The sequence below is a fragment of the Euwallacea fornicatus genome, chromosome 5 (genome assembly GCF_040115645.1).
Source record: "Euwallacea fornicatus isolate EFF26 chromosome 5, ASM4011564v1, whole genome shotgun sequence".
NCBI classification, from domain to species: Eukaryota; Metazoa; Arthropoda; class Insecta; order Coleoptera; family Curculionidae; genus Euwallacea; species Euwallacea fornicatus.
Window position 1 is genome coordinate 5,322,597 of NC_089545.1, and position 12,098 is coordinate 5,334,694.

At 42.9% G+C, this 12,098-nt stretch overlaps 1 protein-coding gene across 3 annotated transcripts in view; it reads left to right on the top strand.

Annotated features, from left to right (window-relative positions):
- Positions 1–12,098, top strand: part of fz2 (frizzled 2) — a 36,138-nt gene that overhangs the window by 7,089 nt on the left and 16,951 nt on the right. For 2 of the 3 annotated variants that reach the window (XM_066282830.1, XM_066282829.1), the window contains exon 2: positions 7,561–7,659. The exons of the other annotated variant lie outside the window; for it this stretch is intronic. The gene's annotated coding sequence lies outside the window, so the exon portion shown is untranslated. The remainder of the gene's footprint in view (positions 1–7,560; positions 7,660–12,098) is intronic. 3 annotated transcript variants of the gene reach the window in all.

The following is a 12,098-nucleotide window of genomic DNA, read 5'->3' on the forward strand; positions in this document are numbered from 1 at the left end:
GCTTGATCTTAGATGATGCCGCCAGCTGTAATCAGTACGGTCAAACTAGAGTTGCAGGGGCTTGCACTAGATAGCGCTGCGCACCAGCGGATTATTCTTACCAAAACCATCCGTTGAATGTGGTACCTCCTCTGTATTCATATTCTATGTAAAATATGCTGGTATTACTTTCAATACACAAAGAGGAAAAGATGGCCATTTTCCCGCTTCTATTGATTCTGTAATTTGCCCTCTTCTGTCCAAGAAATTTCCATTGTTGCTATTGGAAATTTTTTCAGAGAGTGATGTTTCCGAATAGAAAAATCAAATAGTGACAACAATTATTTAAACTCCTGCGTTATTACGACCGTTGACACACATATAAATATAAAGCCGATGTAAACCCAAAACAGACGAGGCCGTTATCTAATCTGCGAAGCTTACGTATGCTATAGCTGCTTGTGCAAATACCCGGCCAGTTTTATTGTGTATTCAGTGAGCTGACATGTCGATAATGTGTCCTCCAATATAATTTACAACATTTTATTACAAAACAACACTGCTACCGTGATTTGCTTTTATGATTTATATTTACGGTTTTATTGTTGAAACTGTATGCATATTTGGCATTGCGATGTTTTTCTCAGTAGTCGCAGATTATTAAAATCGAAAGCAAAGAAGTTAAATTCGAGCAAGGGGGCTCCATTGTTGAGGCTGTCACCCCCAGGGGACGCGTGCTTTGCATCTCAATGGCCCCCGCTCGGTTTATGTTTCCAGAGAAATTAAGGACGATTTTCGTGCGGAAAGTGCCGAGAGAATGGGGTAAATTCCTTTGCGAAGATAACACCTTTTTGGGGGGTTAAAAATGCCTTAGTTAGGGTTCCTGTGCAAATTTCTCCATCTATAGGGTGTCTGAGAAACGTCGGTGGAAACGATCGTGCTAGCGGATAGAAAATAAAGGAATAGAGCGATTCAAGTAAACACGCCATTCTACGAGGTGTTGTAAATTGGGAATCTCGGGTAGAGTATACTTCATGTACCTGAATATACATTATACCACGTATGGAGTGTGGAGTGGGTTTGAGCCTGGCGCCATCTACCCGTAAATCCTTGAATAGCTGGTTCAAACTTTTTGTTACCAGACAGATGGCGTCATCCTAACATAAATTGCCAGGGCGTTGCTTCGAGGTTACTTAATTGAATATACTGCCAATCGTTCGTGTGAGCCGCCCCTGACGGGCGAAAAAGATGACTTTCTTGTTTTTTTTTTTTTTTTTTAAAGGAGTCATTAGCGAAAAGGGCCGCATTGTCCCCGCGCCGCACATCTGGTGCGAAACGTCATAAGGCCCGCCATAAATAAAGGGCGTACCACACAAGATAGCCATCCATCAGGCTGATGAGAAAACCCTTCTTTTTTCGCTCTTGCTCCACATTTCGCGCCTGAGATGAAATATGGCTCTGGGCCTCCATTCGAGCCTGCTCGGGCGTCTCTAAATTCGGGGTTATTAATTTTTTAGTATCAGTTTGATGCGACGGAGGCCATAATGCTGCCGTAATCCCCATCCATCTATACGAGGCACATGTGCGGCCTCTGGATCTTCCTAAATTCGAGGCATAATGGGGCATAGCCTCCTAATTATGCAGCGAGAAGAAGTTGATAATTTAGAGCGTAATTAGCGCAAAAAAAAACAAGTCGTTGGTGTGACGCCTCTGCACCTCGTTTGGCGCAGCTGCCACCATTTATAAAGGCGTTAAGATGTGAAATGTACATTTGTCATTTTTGGGGAAACCCAGTGGCGCGGCCCTAAAATGGGAAAATGTTTATTAAATTCCCCAAAACCAATCGGAAGTTGCTTTCACACTTCTATTTCCAGAGGCATTGAAAAGGCAGGAATATGATTTTTATTCGCTCAAAAAAAACTGCTCAACCGAGAATCGGCGATAAAGCATAATGGCCGTCACACCACGGGCAGGAAATGAAAATCCCGGAAAAATGACGCTTTTTGGTGCGGGAATACAACTGCGGAGATAAACTCCTTTTTTCTCGCCCTTTTCATTTGCTTCAAACTGCAAATATTGAAAATCGCACAAGGATTTGGTGCGAAGCACGAAACTGGCCCTTCTGGCGGTTTGTCGCATGCACAAAAGGGCACGGGAGAAGGGACTTCATTCAAAGAATTCTGCGTGACGCGAATACGTGAGGATTTCTAGGGATGTTTCGGGAATATTAAACTCGAAGGTATTTTAAATCTCTTCAAACCTTTGTCCCACCATAACTAGCCCTTTGGTAAGGGCGGCGAGAGCGACGGGATTAACTTAGAAGGCTGATGAAAAGGACTTGTTTTTCGCATAATTTTTGTGGAATATTTAAGGGAAAGTTGGAAATGTTTCGTTAATCGACGAATTTTTGTTTTTCCGCATTAAAATCTATCAAAGAAATTCCCTGTAGAGACGTAGTTCTTGAGTTCAGGCTTCCTAAGACCTCACCACAACTTCTTGAGGTGCTTTACTTCATATTTACAATTCCGATTTTTTTTTTTTTTTTTATTGAAAATGCTACCTTGCAACTCAGAAATTTGAAAGAAATGAAGAACTCTCTGGGGCTTCTTATTAGGGAGGACTCTATATACAGGTGCCATCTATAAGGAGTCCAAACTTCGGTATTCCTCTTAGCTATGGCATAGTATAGCTACCCAAAATGTTCTCTTTTGGAGGTTCCGAATGTAACTTATTTTTTGAGTAATTTCTGGGAAGAGCTGTTGTTCCAGAGAAGGGAACCCGAACTTTCAGATCGTCGGAGAGGTTAAAAATACCCATTTTGCCGTGGACGGTATTTTCAAATATTTATCCTCTTTATATTTATTGTAATAATTTGAAATAATAAATTGGTTTATTTGGGTAACATTAACTTAGCGGCGGCAAAGGAGATGTCCCATAAAGTTCTCGTCAGTTTATTAAAAGATAGCGGCGAATCGACGCCGCAGTAAACACGCAGCTAATATATTAATCTCAATATTTAGGTTGATCTTAATATATGAATTCGGAAAATGTTCCTCTTTTCCAATCAAGAGCAGTTTGAGGCCTGGAGCTAAACGGAAGCTGTAGGACAGTTCCGCTGTTTGCGCCATTTGCCTGAGGGCGACACAAGCCAAAAAAGGTTAATTATTTCGTTGCGACACTCATGAGAAAATATTCCGAGAACAAATACCGATACCATGTGAGATGTTTGCCAAAGTCCGGATTCCGACACCCGAGGACCTTTGCGCGGCTCCGATCAAAGCCTCTTTAAATTATAGGGCTTTGCTTTAGTCAATATTTCTTCACCGCTCGTTTAAAAAGTAGCTGCCCCCGATGATAATTGCTGGAATTGGGCCGTGTTGGTACAAGTTAATAACCGGTGATTACGCACGCGCCCGCTGCGATGGAGGCGTGCGTACTCCGATTTTTAATTGCGGATTTACGAGTGTGTCACATGTCCAGGCGGGTCACGCAATGCCATTTTCTAATTACTCCGAGTGTTTTATTGACACGTGCGTGAAATTTTCCGCGAAACAGAAAGTCTCACGTTGTCGGGAAAGGAGGAAAGGCGTGTGATGATCATCCCAGAGATGCGGCCTTTGATCTGGTTAATAGTGTTTGGTGCTAACTGCTGAATTATTTGATGTCGGTCTCTACCAAAATAAACTTGTCAGAAAACACAAATATAAGCCGAGATAAAAGGCGGCCAGGCACAGTCAAGGGGGGCAAATTTGTGTGTAGTAAAGTACGCTTAATGGTTGCTGCGTGGAGTGACTAATCCTCTCGACTGAGTGAAGGTACATTCTTTGGCATTATACATGCTTTAACCCGTCAAGCGCAGGTCAACACCCAATAACACACATGGTAGTTTGAAGAACCACCACCAAGACAATAACTTAGGATAACATCCGACAGGTGTCTCTCTCGGGAACCGTCCGTTAACTTAGCCACCCTTAAATGGTCGAATGAGATACAAGAACAACCCAGCAGAGGCCGCAACATAAACATCAGGCTAGTTCGAGTGGCCTACCGTGAGGTGCCCGTTACACGAAGTGTTCTCTTCCTTTTCCGTCTAAACAGATGTTCCGACCGAAGAGCGGCATTCGAAATTCCGACGGATAAGTGAATTTTATCGGCCGCTAACAGAATTACGACAATTCTAACGTGAAAAGCGCTGAGGATTGAACAAGACAAAGAAGCATTGACCTTTTAATTTTCTTTTAAAAATCTCTGCCTGAAATCGGTGAGAACGACAAATGAGATGCGAGCGGTACTATGTAATAAGGCTCCTTCTTTCATGCAAAGATTTGTCCGAGTCTGGTAAGTTCTGTGGGAGCTCCTCACCAAGGATCGTTTCGTTCTTATAAGGGACGAAGACATTTTCGACAGCTAGTGTTTATTGCGAGGATTGTGTTCGCCGATGCGACAAGACTCGGCTACTACGTGGCACTCTCCCCTCTCCAGAAAAACGCATATTAATTACCGCATATAATTTACCTTGCGACACCAAACGATTTGTTAAGCCCCTTCTCCAGAAGCTTAAGCAGTGTCTAATTATAAACTCTCTTTAACTTACCTTTATTTCAGACGTTTCCGTCCTTTTTCAGTCGACTTTTTGAGATTCGTTCGTCTAATACGATTTCATTTTTCGCGGATTTCCTCATTTTTCCTGGAGCGCAAAATGGGGAGGAAATTATAAATGTTTCCTCTGCAAGAAAGCGCACTCAATCCATCATCCTCCGGGAAGACGTAAACAACTCGAAGACGGGGGTTTCACCCAGGTTGGAAGCAAAGAATACAAACACGAGAAGCACTTGAACGAGGCGCAAGGACGAGATGCAGACCTACCGCATTCGTCGACAGATTTATCGAAGACAAGGAAAACAGATTTATTCGGGGAAACAGTCGATATAACCGCCCAGAAATACACCAACGACATTTTCGTAATGGTCTTAATGACACGTGACAACCCTTAGTTATATGGCTTTCAACGCTAACAGCTGCATACGGCGCCATCTCTGTTCCCAAGACCACTAGTTCCTTCGTACTTCTTGGTGTCTCAAATGAGTGTTCACTGACGCTATAACACCAAAAATTGGTCATTAATCCCACCTCTCAATGACCTTAAGTGAAACGAACGGAAGAGAGTGCGGACCTCAACTGTTTACATGACCCTCGATAGTTGAGGTTATGTCATTTTATAAGTGACATTCTTAGCGTTAACCAGTCTTAGTACTGTAGTAACCGTTACAACCTCAACTGTTATGTATAAAAGCTGAGGCTACGCCGTCTGTGTTGTACATGGCGTTACCTCCACCTTTTTTCTTCAGATCTCAAGCCTCAACGCGGATGTTCCAAACCGGAGCACCAACGATCGACCATTACTGTTCCCTCCTTAAATAGAGAAAGAATCCTTCCCCGAATGCGACCTTATTGCCAACGAAAACAGAAAAGCAATTAAGGCAGTCTTACGATCACAAATTGCCACAGATAGACAAATATTTGTTCAGCGGGGCCTCGTCGCGTTAACAAGCGTCTTATGGCGAAAACATTTTACAAGAAACACGGCGGACGAGAGCAAGTCAAATACTCGACGAACACAGTCTGGCTTTCGAGGGCCACCACTCTCTGTTTGGTTGCAAAAGATGGGAACACGACGATTTGCGGGTTGTGAGTGCGCATTAATTAAAAAACCATTCACCTGCAACGTCATTGGATGTAAAATTGTCACCTCGAAACGTTTCAAGGTTGTAAACGAGGTGATGGTGACACCCTCTGTCAGCGACATCTGCAGGAACTCAACATCAACAATTGCAAATGTAATACACCGACCAGAAAATACATGTTTGGAGTTTCTGAGGAACTTGCAGGAACATGGAGTTAAATTTTGTTTTCTGAGCGAACCGAAGTGAGCCATAAGATCGCAATTCCATGATATCAAGAATACAAACGCGTACCGTTACGCCCTCTTTTAATGTCAAGTAACATTCAAATTCCGTCAAGCTTCTTGAGGGGAACAACCAATTCACACACAAATTCTCCCTGTCAAATTGTCAATTCGTGACAGTGACGAGCCTGCATTTGCAGCATTTCTATTCCATTATCTTATGCAACCAAGAATACATGCATCTATACTGGCGCAATAAACGTGCTCACTCAACACAAACAAATTATCTTTTACGCAAAACAAATTAACTGGAAGTTAACTGCCCCATTTGGTCGGTAATTAAAATTAAATTGGGCCCGTTCCTAATGGGGTGTTTATTGACGTTTGTTTGATTGACATAAACGGTGTCACCGATTTGTTTTTCTTGCTACGCGGTAAATGATGTCACGCAGAAAATGACCGCGTTTACTGCGCTTGCTTGGGGTTTTAATAGAAGATGTTCTTATTTAATTAAAGGCGGCTTATCTAGATTAGGAAAGTCCAGCCTTTAATAAGGGGCTTCTCCGCACGGAAAATGAAGTAATATTTTGGGCGAAAATCCAATTAAGAGTTCAGGGAATATTAAAAAAAATTCGAGTCATTGTGGCCAGACACTACAGGCGACACAGATAGTATCAAAGCGAAGATAAGCTGCTGGTTGACAGTGACAGAGCGGGCATGACGTCGGAACTGAGATAAATTAGGAAGCGATTGCCCGGAATGCCCCTGCGCGGCGATAGACCCGAAAACGAGCCCCATTGCTAGAGCTTACCACGCGCTCCCAGAGGAGCAGTAACTGTCAAATCCGGGAAAGTAAAAAACCGTGAAATTCAACTATTTTTTATTGTTTTGTTCGTTTTATTTACTGCTACAAGCAAGGCTTTTGGCAGATGGTTTTAACGGTATTCGTGAGGAATCTCGGTTACTCTAACATTCAGAAACTCGTTGTCAACCACTAATAGTCCGTGAAAATGCCCATGATAATTGCAAAAGAGCCAGGATTTTTCTGTCAGCTGGGCTTGTGCCACACGTGCATATTTGAGATTTTAGTTTGGCCGCTTATCTATGAGTGATACGAAAATTAGATGTCGAACCAACTTTCAAGTGAATGAATTTACCTCAGGTTCCTGCTAATAAATCAAGTTTTTCTTTTGTAAATTTTCGCTTTCTGTTTCTGAGAACCGCCACAAGGTGTCTTTCCCTCCCCAACTTATTGTCTACATCCCCATAAAAGTCAAACGGCCGCCCATAAAGCAAACTGCCGACTTGACGTCTCCCCTCGCTGCGCGATCGCATCAAGATAAATTTGACGTCATAAATATAAGGGATCCGCTTTCAAAATTTTACACCTTTGACGAAATATATTATCGGCCAGGTGAAACTCTATACGGGAACAAAGCCCCCTCGCGTAGGAACCTGAAACTTAACTGGTTTCTTGTAGCTCTTTTGACGCGCTCTCGAGGAGTGACAAAGCACCACGTCAAAACACCGTGGGAGTATCGAATAATGGGGCCTTGTTAAAATACAAGTGAATTGTACAAGAGGTAGGTCATGCGGGCATTCAGTACTAGCTTAAGGAGGAATTTTCTATTATGCAAAACTTTACTGCACACCCTGTACAAACTTTTTTCTTACAGGTACGACCTGAGTTGACCGCACAAGACGGAGCAATGAGACGTTTCCGTAATTCAATTGCCGCAAACGCCGCCAGGGGGTTCAGAGGTTACGTTTGAGAGGTAAGCGAGAACGCCATCTATTAAACGGGACAGCCAATCAATAAAACACATTCCTAATGCCGAGCCGGCACTAACGATTTAATATTAAAAGACGTGCGTCCATCAATCCACGTCTCGTTTTCGGACTCCCATCGCTTCGACTAGGTTCCAATATCCTCCCCAGCTCAACGGGAGCCCACTGCCCGCCCCTCATAAGTTGTGACTTGAGATCCTCTACAAGGCATAAATGTACTATAACGACGTTCCATGCAGTTTCAGCTATAGGTCACCGCCAATGCCTCAATTGAGCCCTCATTTTATCCCATTCGAAGCTGGACCCATTTTTAAAGAACTTCTAATTGGGCAGATTTGCAAGTTTTAATTAGACCCTCTCTGTTATTCTCCAATTGATATTTAGTTCTAGAAGTCAGCCAGAGGCACAAATGCTTTAAAAATGCTCCCAGTTATGCTCCTATCCAGAAGTCTCAGTTAGTCTTTCATTGCAGCGGAGTGCTTGTCTGTCATTCTCTAAGGTGATTACTTTCTCTACTACAGATGACAGTGACAGATGGAAATCGGGTCAAATTTATTCTCGTCGCGAGTCTTATCCTGAGCTATTTTGTATATAAACTTGAGATTCTCACTCATACTAGCATTCACGAACGTAGCGTACAAGAGCCCATTATGCCCATCGTGTTTGCCTTAGTGAATAGACCCATAAATCTTCGGGGTGTCAGGTACGCCACCATGTAGAACCGGTAGGTGCACCGGGCTGGTCCACCCAGTTATTAAATCAATTTGTTTGGTATTTAATGCGGGGTTAGAGCCAAATGGGCGGCGCTGCCGCCCACGAGTTCGGTTTGATCGAATTAGGCAACATCAATAATTAACAATGCACACTAGATGTGTCATCTGTCACGGACAATTGAAACTCGAGACGTTCAGTTCGTCGCGACGAGGACATGTCATCATCGATCATTGTTTCGAATGTTCAATTCTAGATAATGGAATTTCGTGCTGCTGAGATGGACCATCCATCTTGGGAATGACGTCTTTGTAACGACACTTTTTGTGGGCTGGCGGACGTGGCAACAGGGCGACGCGCTTTTGTTTTCGTCGTCATTTATGTCAACTGTTTCAAGAATTATTAATTCTGATGCGTAATGACACCAGTTTTTCAATGGTTTTATCCGAAATGGCAATGATATTTAACTAAGGCTTTAATGGCATATGCAAATGTCGAGATCGGCACAGCGTTGTGGCCCTGTTTGTGCGTTCAGGTCCTGAGGCAGTTATTAATAAGTCGCAAAATTGCGTCTTTCGATTGAGGGTGCTTTATTTGGAGAAATTAAGCGCAGTTCAAACAACCAGAGGAGACTATAGCGGACCAAGGCGCCATCGCGCTCCGCTTTTATTTCAATTACACGTAGGCTTCGTAAAAGGCATTCCATTGTTGCCGAATTTGTCGTTTTTTCCTCGAAGCCACTATATTCCCGATATTCGTAATGCGCCGTGCGGCACTTTAACTAGCGTCCCAGTTACAAATTTATTGTCGCAAACAGCCTCTTACGTTCTAATGAAGTCAATCGAATCGATCATAAATCAACTTTCCAATATTGTATTAGCATTTCAGTGGTATCCTTGACGAGCTGCTTGGCGCCATGTAAACTGTCCACGACTGGAAACTGCGAGCTTACGCAACTTTTCATTCTCACTGATCCCAGCGCGTGCAAGTGTTCTCTGAATCTTAAATGAATTGAGCTGAAATCATAACTGATCGGCAGATTATTGCCGAATGTAAATTTCCCGTATTGCCATCAATGCGTTTCTCACACAAATATAATTAGGCCCATACACGAAAAAACATTAATAACGACACTTTGCGGGACACTTGGGTTGGCCATTAAACCGTCTAATTTAAGTTATAGCCTCCATATGGTAAAATAAGTCCGTGGATTTGGATTGTATGTTGTGCGGGTCGAAAGAGGACATCGGGAAAGGAAAAACTGAGTTATCGTAATGGGAAAATGTGTCTGGAGCTGCGCAAATCATTCCGGGAATTGTTAAAGTATATTTCCCGTTTGTTCCGGTTTTAGTGGGCAGTTGCGAGAACAGCGCAAAGCTCACCGGCATGGCAAAAATACAACTTTCGATACGCGGCGATTTCTCCGAAATTTCATGTTGCGAATCCCGCAGTTTTAGTCCACCCCGGGGTTAAATTTATGGCTTCTCAAAAGTCTCGGATGACAAAGCCGATCCTGCGCAAATCATCCGAATAAGACGGCGGTATGCAAATGCGCCATGTAAATTGGGCGACAAATAATGTTGTGGCACCTTTTTATTTGTCTGAATGCCACGAATTTACGGCTCCACTTTTGAACGATTTTGAATTATGCATATTACGCGGCCGTGTGGGTTTCAGGCTGTCTCCACCAATGAGCGAACAGTCTAATTATAAAAATACGATTTCTCGCACATTTTGGGGGGAATACATAAACTATAAAGTACGGCATAGACATTCCGCGCACGCCCCGTTAGGTGTCCGCTTACAAGAGTTATTTGAAGAGGTACCAGCAAGGTTTTTGCCAACTGAATACAAAGTAACCGATAATTTTATTCGGTTATTAACTGGTAGCGCCCACAGGAAACCAAAGGTTTTGAATTTTTTCACCGTAAAATCATTGCGCTGCATTTTACTGTACTCGTCAGCCACCATAAAACCTCAACCAATTATAAATGTCACGTACTGCAGGGATTTGCTGTTAATAACCATTAACGTCTCGGCTAAATAGATGGCTTCTAGGTTAACTACGGCAACACTGGAAATGCTTAAATGCTTCCTCCATTATAGTATCGTCTTCGTTGCACCCACAGGGAAACACGTCAGTTTGTCAGACATGTCTTCCATTTTTGTTTGACAAACGAGAAGCGCGACGTTGTCATTTTGATGTTAAAATGCCTCATGGATCTGCATTGGAGCAGTCTTACGTTGGAGCATTATTGGAGATGAAACGGTATGTAAATTTCCACCCGAGAGGTCGCGGGCTGTTTACTTTTAACAAACTTCTGCCCAGCGGGTGTTTCGACAGCGTCTTGTATAAGCATGATGAATCGCTTTTTTCGGCCTCATCGTAACCCTTTCTTCGTTTTTCTGCCCCGACATCGGCTAAATTGAATTCTTACGAACAAAGCGGACGTTTTGTTTGATTAAACCGCCAAAGACCACAAACTTGCATCAAGAAGTCTGCTTTAAGTAAAAAAGCGCCCCCTGGATTTTTCTCTTGGATTTTTTTTAATCGGCTAAAACGTGGTGCCACCACTGACGGTGATATACGATTCGCCGTGGTCGTGTGCGGGGACATTAGTCATATCGCGATAATGCTAAGTAATCACGGACCCGTGACGGGCCTTAATTTAGTACTTTTTGCAACGCCATTTAAGAGAACCACTGTCACTATTTCACGTGCGCAATTACCGTATCTTTTATTCGCCGCCCACGCCACTGGCCGGGACAGTTGAATAGCGACAGCGACGTACGCCCCCTCCTGGCCCTCTCATTAGGCTCTATCGTTGTTAGCGAGAAGTTTCCACTCTATCGATTGCACCCCTGATGAAGTTGATTTTCAAACTTATTAACTCGAGTTTATTCGAAAATTTGCATTACGTAGAAACTAAATTGCGAGAGGAGATTTGAGGTTAGAAAAAATCTTTAATTTTGTGACAGCTAAATGTCCATGGCAACGTTGTTTAAGGTTCTGAAGTCGTACGACTCTGTCACACCATCTCTGCGCCTGTCAAACAGATATGCCATATTGGTGTGAAAAATGAGCGACGCCGCGTTACCATTTAGCAGCAATATTGGGGTTTTCTCGTGGACAGTATAGACAAAAGCCTTGACCTGTTAACTGAAGCCCATAAGAATAATTAATATGGTCGCCCCGGTTGTGGCATTTGTGTTGCTGGTCAGGTGATAAACAAGTTTCTTTAATTGTGGGAAAAAATACGAAGGCGATTCTTCTTAGAAATGGTACCTGTTGCGCGATACATATTTAGCAGTTTTTTGACGTACGCAGATGTTTTTTTTTTCGCCTCTAGATGGTGCCACCTGAGCAATGGACAATAATATGTAGAAATGGTGTTTTGTTACGGAACGTGATTTTCTCTCAAATTTGCACGGCCTGCAAAAATAAAACGGCAATTTCAATAGCCAGTCAAAACATTCCTGCATGTGTCAAGCAACATTAAACTTTTGCCGGTACATTGTACGAGATCCGAGATTTTCGCCGAGTTTACACGGATGATTTGCAGCAGGAAAAAGAGCCGCAAAAGTCACGCACGTACATTGTGTTATTCCGAATAAAAGGAAATCGTGCGAAAAAATAGAAATTATCGTTAATCCACGATTATTATTGTAGCTGCAGGGTACCATTCGCAAGGATTTGGGTTCCTCATAAACCAGA